The sequence below is a fragment of the Papio anubis genome, chromosome 4 (assembly GCF_008728515.1).
Source record: "Papio anubis isolate 15944 chromosome 4, Panubis1.0, whole genome shotgun sequence".
NCBI classification, from domain to species: Eukaryota; Metazoa; Chordata; class Mammalia; order Primates; family Cercopithecidae; genus Papio; species Papio anubis.
The window spans coordinates 162,653,206-162,662,074 of NC_044979.1; the positions used below are offsets into that span (position 1 = coordinate 162,653,206).

General features: G+C 36.2%; 1 pseudogene; it reads right to left on the minus strand.

The window, feature by feature from the left end:
- Positions 1 to 6,751: 6,751 nt before the first annotated feature.
- LOC101001841 lies at positions 6,752 to 8,459 on the minus strand (annotated as a pseudogene).
- Between the last annotated feature and the right edge of the window lie 410 nt (positions 8,460 to 8,869).

An 8,869-nucleotide genomic window follows, 5' to 3' on the forward strand; every position in this document is an offset into this window, starting at 1 on the left:
TTTAAAATGGAATGTATTTGTCTGGAACTTCTGACGCTATCTTGGATGGGTGATGAAATTTTGAATGATGAGAGAGGAAAAGACAAATGTGTAGAGGTAGAAGAGCAGACATGAGAGCCTTGAGTGAGACTCTTAGAACTTCCTACAATGTCTTTGTAATTGGACTCATATGTCATCTCCTCTATGAAACTGCAGGTCGCTTAATGTCCAGGCCTGTAACTTCCTCTCCCCTCAACCAACAGAAGAGCCCACTAGCATGCTGTCATGTGTAAAACAAGGACCCTATAACTAAATCTTGTATCAATAAATGAATGTGGTGATTTGTCTAAAAGTCATATTATAAAATTACTCAATAACAACCACAGAGCAAGTAGTTCCAAAATGATGTCATTCCCAGGATTTTATAGAACATCATTGATTATCTCACAGCCAGAAGAATTCCAAATCTTTTCATTGCTTGCTATCTTCTTGAATTGCCTACTAAATGCCACTGATAAGGTCCTCATAGAGAAGTAATTCTACAGTAGTGTGATAACCAGGCATTAAAGTCTTAAGAAAAAAAAAAAAAGATTTCCTATAGCTATATACAAAATTTTAGAAATAAAGCAGTAGAAAGCATTAGCACAGGCCTAGGACAACTCTAAGCATGAAAGAAAACCTTATATTTTCGTTTTCATTTTTATTTTCATAGCGAGTAACAGAAGGGCACCTCTTCTCCTTGGGAATCAGCTTCAAAGGGTGAACAATACTGTCTTTACTTAACAAATAGCCTTTTTAAAAAACAACCTTGAGAGTATCATGCAAACTGACTTTTTAATGGTTTTGGGCAACATGTTTACATTTTAAACTTTTGAGTTTGCATTTTTCTTTTTTTTCAAAGCTCAATCTGTCAACTGGTTGGAATTTGTAATTTATGGCTCTGTAGCAATCCAAAGTTCCTTATCCTTAAGTGATCCCATTCCCATGGAAGTTTATGTTACAGAGTTTAAAAAAACCTTAAAAGTAAAGATAATATTTTGGAATCATTATGTGATGTTTCTAAATATGTTCTCTGTCGATATCCCTGTAATTTTTGAAAGATCTTTGATACTACACAACGAAGAAAAAAAATCTTAATCAATGAAATGTGAAGTCCTTAAAATATCTCCCATAATACTTCCTTTCTGAGTATTTTATTTTTAGCTTCAAATGTGCATTTTTCCTCTTAAGTTAATTTCTCTAATCTTTATTGATTCCCTACTATATACCAGTTACTTCACATAACATTAATAATTAAAAGGAAAAATAGTATCAGTAACAGTCTCTAACTTGAAGTGTTTATGGTCAGTTGTAGTGAAAACAAACATCAAAACTGATAATACAAAGTTTAGGACACACTGTTGTGACTATCAGTCAAAAGTCTGGTGAGGTTGAAGATATAATAACATATAGAAGAATACACTGATCATCATTCAGCTTGTTTTATTTGAGTAAGCTAAACTGCTTTACTTTTGTCCAATGCAGAATTTTTTAACATTGCATTTATTTGCTTAACACAAAACAATTACTCTATACAAGTTTTGTAGTCCATGATTTCTTCTTGAAATCTTTCAGGATTAAATCAAAATATGGCTTCAGCGTTACAATGGTAACTTAAAAGCATAGAAGCCAAATATTTACCAGAACTATAAAACTGTAAAACTAAAGTGTATAACACTTCAGTTTAAAACTATTCACGTTTTTTCTAGCTTGAAAGTGCTAGAAATACATCAAAATTGGCCTTTATTAATTGAGAAGTTCATTTTATGTTAGTGACATTTCTCCAGGTTAACGTATTTATTTGCAAGAAAATGTGGGTGCTTTATAGGAAAAAGTTTGCTAATTTAGGTGAACTATTTTTTCTTATTTTGTTTCTAAGATTTTGAGAATAAGAGAAAAATTTCATATTGTTTCTCATTGGTATAAGTGTGCCCCATGGAGCATTGACTCATTCACATTTCACATCGAGGATGTGTCATTTGGTCAGCCTGGGAAGCCAGAAGAAGCAGATAACCTTTATATGGTCCAGTGTGACCATGTGAAGGTAAGTCTTTCCTTGTCAGCCAGTGCGTTGCATGAGGCTGCCAAACTTCTACTGGTGGTAGAGCAGGGAGAGTAGTCTGGACCTGGGAAGTCCCTGAGTTATCGTTATGTCTGTCCCTTAGAAAATAGGCAAGGGCCAAGATCTAAGACAGGATGAATACATAAGCTGGTAGGTCTGGGAGGATTTTATATGATGCACAACTAGGTCTACAACACTGTCATTTTTCATTGTTTTTAAAAAACCTTGATATCCTTTTTCACATGGGAGTTAGTGGTTTTGTTCTTTGGCTACTTGCACTGAGGCTATAAACTTGTTCAGACTTTACCTTCTGTCTCACAAAACCAGCTATATTGATCATGGTGGCAACTGCTGTAAACTACAACCCCCTAGATGTCAGTGGAGAGTAAAATTTATTCTTGCTCCATCAAGTTCAGTGCAGATGTAGTCAGCCTTCAGCGGTGCTCTTCCCTGTGGTGAGCCAAAGCTCCAAGCTCCTCTTAGATAGTATCTTCCACTGTCGCTAAGTATTTCAGAGTCATCTGGAGTCCTGGAGTCTTCTACAAATCCTCTGCATTTGGACATTGAACAAGAGAAGAAGCATCTTTAATGAAATAACTTACATTTTTTCTACCAACATCCCATCAGCCCAAACTACTCTCTCCCCACTCCTCCAACACTCTGGAATATAAAACAGATTTAATGAGTAACCACCACTCTATTAGGTGCATGTTGAACTTAGTTCTTTCAAAGGGAAACGGGAATGGGACTGTAGCCACCTCAAGAAAGGATACTGGCAAAAGAGACATTTGGCATTCCTATTTTATTGCCACAATATGCTGAATTTTGTCTATATTAAGAAAAAGTCATGCTGTATATCTATCAAGGTATATTGTGCTTGGAGATATGTAATACTCTTTGGAAGATTTTACCCTTCTTCACTATTAAGGGAATGGGATTTTCCAGTCATTGTAAACTGATATTTTGTGATGTTTAATACGATCCCATAAAAATAATGTCAAGGGAAACAATAGCTGTAAGAAATTTATCAAATGCCTCATCTTAGCTCATTCTTCAAAAGGCGTATTAGTCGAACTGGACTTCCATGAAGGTAATAAAAGTGGTAAATATCCAACTAACATTTTGTAAGCTGAGAAAAAATTTCTCCAAAAGTAAAATACAGGTCATTGTGTGGTAAAAGAAAATACTCACGCTAGCAGAGTACTTAATATAGTAGTTTTATATGGAAAACATGATGTCTTTACTAGGTGTAGTTAGTGCTTAGCACATCGTGTTATGAATGCATGTCTGCTAAACAGTGAGTTTCTGGCTATCTATAAATATCTGCTTTTGTTTATATGACCTGAATATTAATGGCCAACTTTCCTATAGAATGAAAATGATTAATGAGACTCTTGACTAAGCTGGGGACCTAAATATTTAAGGCCACTTTTGTAATGTTCACTTAGCTCTGATGTCAATTACTATATTTCCAAAAGGGGACTCACCAATTGCTAATTACATCAATATTCATATAATCCGATGACAAATACTCAGGTTTTATGAAAGATGGCATCTTCCAAAATGGCCTGTCCTTCATGCTCTTGTTCATGTGATCTTGATTCTCCTTCCATTGCCCACAGTGATGTGCTGCCATCCTCAACCCCACCTGTTGCAGCAGAGTAGATTTTTGTGACTACTTCAACCAATAGAGTAAGCTAAAATGACGCCATGACATTTCCACGGTCTGGTTATAAAAAATGCTAGCCATATTCACTTTGTTCTCTGAGGATGTTTGCTGTCAACCATCACACTAGAAAGAAGTCCAAATCTTTCTCTCCAGAAACACTCCCTCTAGATGTCAGTGGAGAGTAAAATTTATCCTTACTCCATCAAGTTCAATGCAGATATTCAGCCTTCAGAGGTGTTCTTCCCAATCATGAGCCGGGGTGCAGGTCCCTCTAAATAAACTTCTAAGTAAAAATACTTCTAAATAAACTAACACGCTTTGCCCATTTTTAAATTGGGGTTTTAGAAAAGCTATTACTGAGTTTACAACTATTATTAAGACATGAATTAGACAAGAAGAGGCCACTTTGGGAGTTCTAATCCACACCTCGGTTTAGGTGTCAGCCAAAAACCTGCGTCAACAACCACACATGTGAGCAAAGATGCCTTCTGAAGATTCCAGCCTCCAGCCAGCAAGCCTTTCCAAGTATAACCCTAGGTATTATGGAGCAGAAGCAAGCCATGCTGAACTTCAGAATCCATGACAGTCGTTTACTAGACTCCAATACTAGTAAAATAGTATTTTTTTGAAATACTAGATTTGAGATAATTTGTAATGTAGCCATAGTAACTGAAACATTCTTTATTCAAACATAACTAGATCCCAACTTTCCATTAAACTTTTTCATTAGTGTTTTTCCTAACTTGAACAGTATTTATATATATACTTTATCTTCAATTGTTCCAGTTGACTTGACTTCCACCAACTATATAGCACAGAAAAATTCTCCTATAAAAATTATAAACATACATTCAGTCTTCAGTTTGACCCTGGTTTTCTTTCTGAATATTTTTGACTTAACTGCTTTTACGTGTTTGATTATACAATACACTAGATTATGTAAGAGTAAAGTTATTACTGATAATTTTTAAACTAATAGGTTCAGTTCAGGGTCATAGCACTAATAGTCTCAGGGCATAGCATAGGATTTACACATGATAAATGGTCAATAAACATTGCATGAATAAAATGCATGCACAGACACTTTTAATCTGTTTTGAAAATTTAGTTAGAATACTGTAAAAAAAACTATATAATATTCACTGTTATTTCTAAATGCAGATTTGAGATTTAGATTATTTGTGCTTTTATAGTCTTATTCATTTGACCATTTAAATATTTGACTAAGAAACTGAATAAATTTATATTACTGTCTCATCCTATATTATAAAAACTGTAACTTATTATTATTGTAACTTACTATTCACTTATTAAAACTGTTTCTCTCATTTCAATAATGGTGATGATGATAACAATGGCAGCTAGTGTTTCTTGGACACTTACTTGTGCCAGAAATTGTCCTAAGTTCTTCTTGTGCTACTAAATAAATTACTTGTATTGGGATATAATTTACTCATAGACAAATTTATTCCTTTTGGTTGTATAGTTCTATGCATTGTGATAAATGCATGTAGTCAAGAAATGGTCATTACATTTAAGACATAGAACATTTCCATCATCTAAAAATTTCCCTTATGCAAGTTTGTGGTCAATTCTTTCTCCCATATCCAGCCCTTAACAAACAACGGTCTATTTTCTGTCCATATAGTTTTGCCTTTTCCAAAATGTCATATGAGTGAAATCATACTGTATGTACTACCATTTCCTTCTGGTTTATTTCAATTAGTCTAATACATTTGTGAATCATTAATGTTGTTGCATTGCTGCTTTTTATTCCATTGTATAGATGTACCATAATTTGTATAAATCTTTTCCTTATTGATGGACATTTGGCTTTCATTTGGGTAATTAGGAGCAAAACTGGTATAAGCATGGGTATATAGATATTTATACAAACATACGCTTTCAATTCTCTTTTACATCTACCTAGGAGTGGGATTGCTGTGTTGTATGCTGAATGGATGTTTAATTTTATGAGAAAGCACCAAAATATTTTCAAAAGTAGCTGCGTCATTTTCAAAATTGGCTGTGTTATTTTGCATTACCACTAGCATTGTGTGAAATTTCCGATTGATCTGCATGCTCATTGCAACTCGATACTGCCAGTTTTGTTTTAAAGCCATTCTAACAGATGTTTGCTACCTCATTGTGGTCTTAATTGGCATTCCCTAAATTAAAATGATGTATGGTATCATTTCATATGTTAATGTGCATCCACATATTTCCTTGGATAAAGCTTTATATTTTGCCCATTTTTAATTTTTTTATTGAGTTGTGAAATTTTTAAATATATTTTTAATAACAGACTTTCATTATATATATGTTTTGAAATATTTTCTCCAAGACTGTGACTTTTTCTTTGATTTTTTAACAGTGTCATTCAAAGAGCAAATTGTTCTTTTTTCTTTTTTAATTAATTTTGTTGGATGCCAATATATTTAATTTTCCTTTTATGATCCATGTTGCTGGATGTTGAGTCTAAGTTTAACCCAAGGTTGTCTCCTGGGTTTTTTTTTCTGGACATTTCCTTGGAGATGTTTTACAATTTCTACATGTGGTGCAAGGTAGGATTCACGTTTATTTTTGTATATAGATGTACAATTTTTGCCGCATCATGTGAAAAACCATGTTGAATTATTTCATCTACATAATTCTAGATTTTATAATCCTAAAATACGAGATTAATTAAATAACTCAGAAGTACTCATTGTACACCTTGAATATATACAATTTTTTTTTTTTTTTTTTGACACAGTGTCTCCCTCTGTCCCCAGACTGGAGTGCAGTGGCAAGATCTCGGCTCACTGAAACCTCTGCCTCCCGGGTTCAAGCCATCCTCCTGCCTCAGCCTCCCAAGTAGCTGGGATTACAGGCGCGTGCCACCATGCCCAGCTAATTTTTGTATTTTTGGTAGAGATGGGTTTCACCATGTTGGCCAGGATGGTCTCAATCTCCTGACCTCGTGACCCGCCCGCCTCTGCCTCTCAAAGTTTTTGGATTACAGGCGTGAGCCACCACGTCCGGCCAAATATATACAATTTTTTATTTGTCAATTCTACCTTGATACAGCTGAAGAAAAGAAAAGCCCATTTATTTGCTCCATCGGCCGACAGTTGTTGGCACGTCGTGGAATATAATATGTGATAAGACCAATAGACTTTGTGGTTATATTCTCCTTGTTTTATGTTAATTTGTGTAAAATGATTCCCTTTATCTGAAGAGACTGTAAGCAGAATCCTGTGTGATGGCTCAAATATTTAGTAAACTTTGTCGTGGTATAACTGGCTGGGAGATGCTTTCTGAATGCAGATACAGATAGTATGACTTAGATACAGAATCCCAGGGTTCTCTGTTGTTCTTCTGAGACTAAGGCTTGTCACAAATGTAAGGGAAGAAAAATAATTTTTCTTCTACCCTCATAAATTCTTAGTTAAAAAGGACCACTGTAACAAAGAGCAGATTAACAAAAGGAAAACAAACAGAAGTTCATTAGCATGTATGTTTCATATAGATGTGTGAGACACCAGGGAATGTGTAGTTTTCAAAAAGGTGGCTTTGAATTTCTATTTGCATATCCAGCATCTTAAAAAATAAAACAGTAAATTTTTAGATAAGTACTAAGACAAAGGAAAAGGACTTTGAGATTCTAGAAGCAGCAACTTGTGGGAAGGCAAATAAACAGCAGATAAAAGCTAATTATCACATGTCGTTCCTGTTGGTCCATATCTCCATGCACAGCAGAGACAGTGAAATCGCAAGCATGCATCTTCTCAGTGAGTCAGTCCACCTCCCTTCGGGTGTTGATGAAGATGACTGCCTGGGTGATGGTCTGGGTTTCATACAAGTCACATAGTATGTCCAGCTTCCGTTCCTCTCGTTTCATGTTGATGTAGAATTGGTGGATACTCTCCTGGGTCAACTCTTCCTTCTTGACAAGAATCCAAATGAGGTCCCTCATGAACTTCTTGGTCACCTCAACACATAAGAAGGCACTGTAGCTGATGGCAAGACTACCTGGGTATTGCTGTTAAACTTTTGGAGTTTGTCAATAGATCTAGTCCCTGAATCCATGGCTTAACATTTCAACAGCTTTGTCTAGTACAAACATTTTGATGTATTTGGGAGACAGGTATCTCTGGTTAACCATATCAAACATGTGTGCAGGGGTATGCAGGATGACATGGAGAGCTTCCATCTGCAATTTCAGTACCTCGGTACGCACATTGGTGCCCCCAATACAGTCTTGACAGGAGGTACTCATGTAGTCTCCAGGTGTTATGACTACCTTCTGTATCTGCTGAGCCAATTCTCTACTGGGTGCTAGGACCAAGGCCTGGGTGGCTGTTAGATCTAATTCAATCTGCTGCAGAATCAATATGGCAGATGTGGCCATTTCCCCAGTCCCGGATTGGACTTGAGTGATCACATCATAACCTTGACACAAGGTAGAATGGCTCGCTGCTGGATGGGAGAGGACTTCTCAAAACCATAGGCATAGATGCCATGGAGGAGAAACTCCTAGAGGTTCATGTCAACAAAGCTGTCAACAATCTCATTCCAGTTACTCTCAATGATGCCTTTGGGCTCCATTCCATCAGGACCATTGTCTCAGGATTGAGAATTCTGACTCACACCTGTAATCCCAGCACTTTCAGAGGCCTAGGCAGGTGGATCACTTGAGGTCAGGAGCTCAAGACCAGCCTGGCCAACATGCTGAAAACCTGTTTCTACTAAAAGTGCAAAAATTAGCTCAGCTTGGTGACACATGCCTGTAGTCTCAGCTACTCAGGAGGCTGAGGCAGGAGAATCGCTTGAACATTTAAACCTGGGAGGTGGAGGTAGCAATGAGCTGAGATCGTGCCACTACACTCCAGCCTAGGTGACAGAGTGAGATTCTGTCTCAAAAAAAAAAAAAAGGCTAATTAGTAAACCATGTTAGTGTAGATTCTTCTGGTACCATGTACAAGCCAATAAAGGTCTAAAGTTGTCTTTAGTGAACTTTACCTCTGTTCTCCCTGGTAGAAGAGTGACATTATACCTTTTGTCTTTATGAATCTATGTCCTACTTTTATGCATGTAGAAAAGGGCAGAAATCTTTCCTGCAACTACTTCTTCATTGC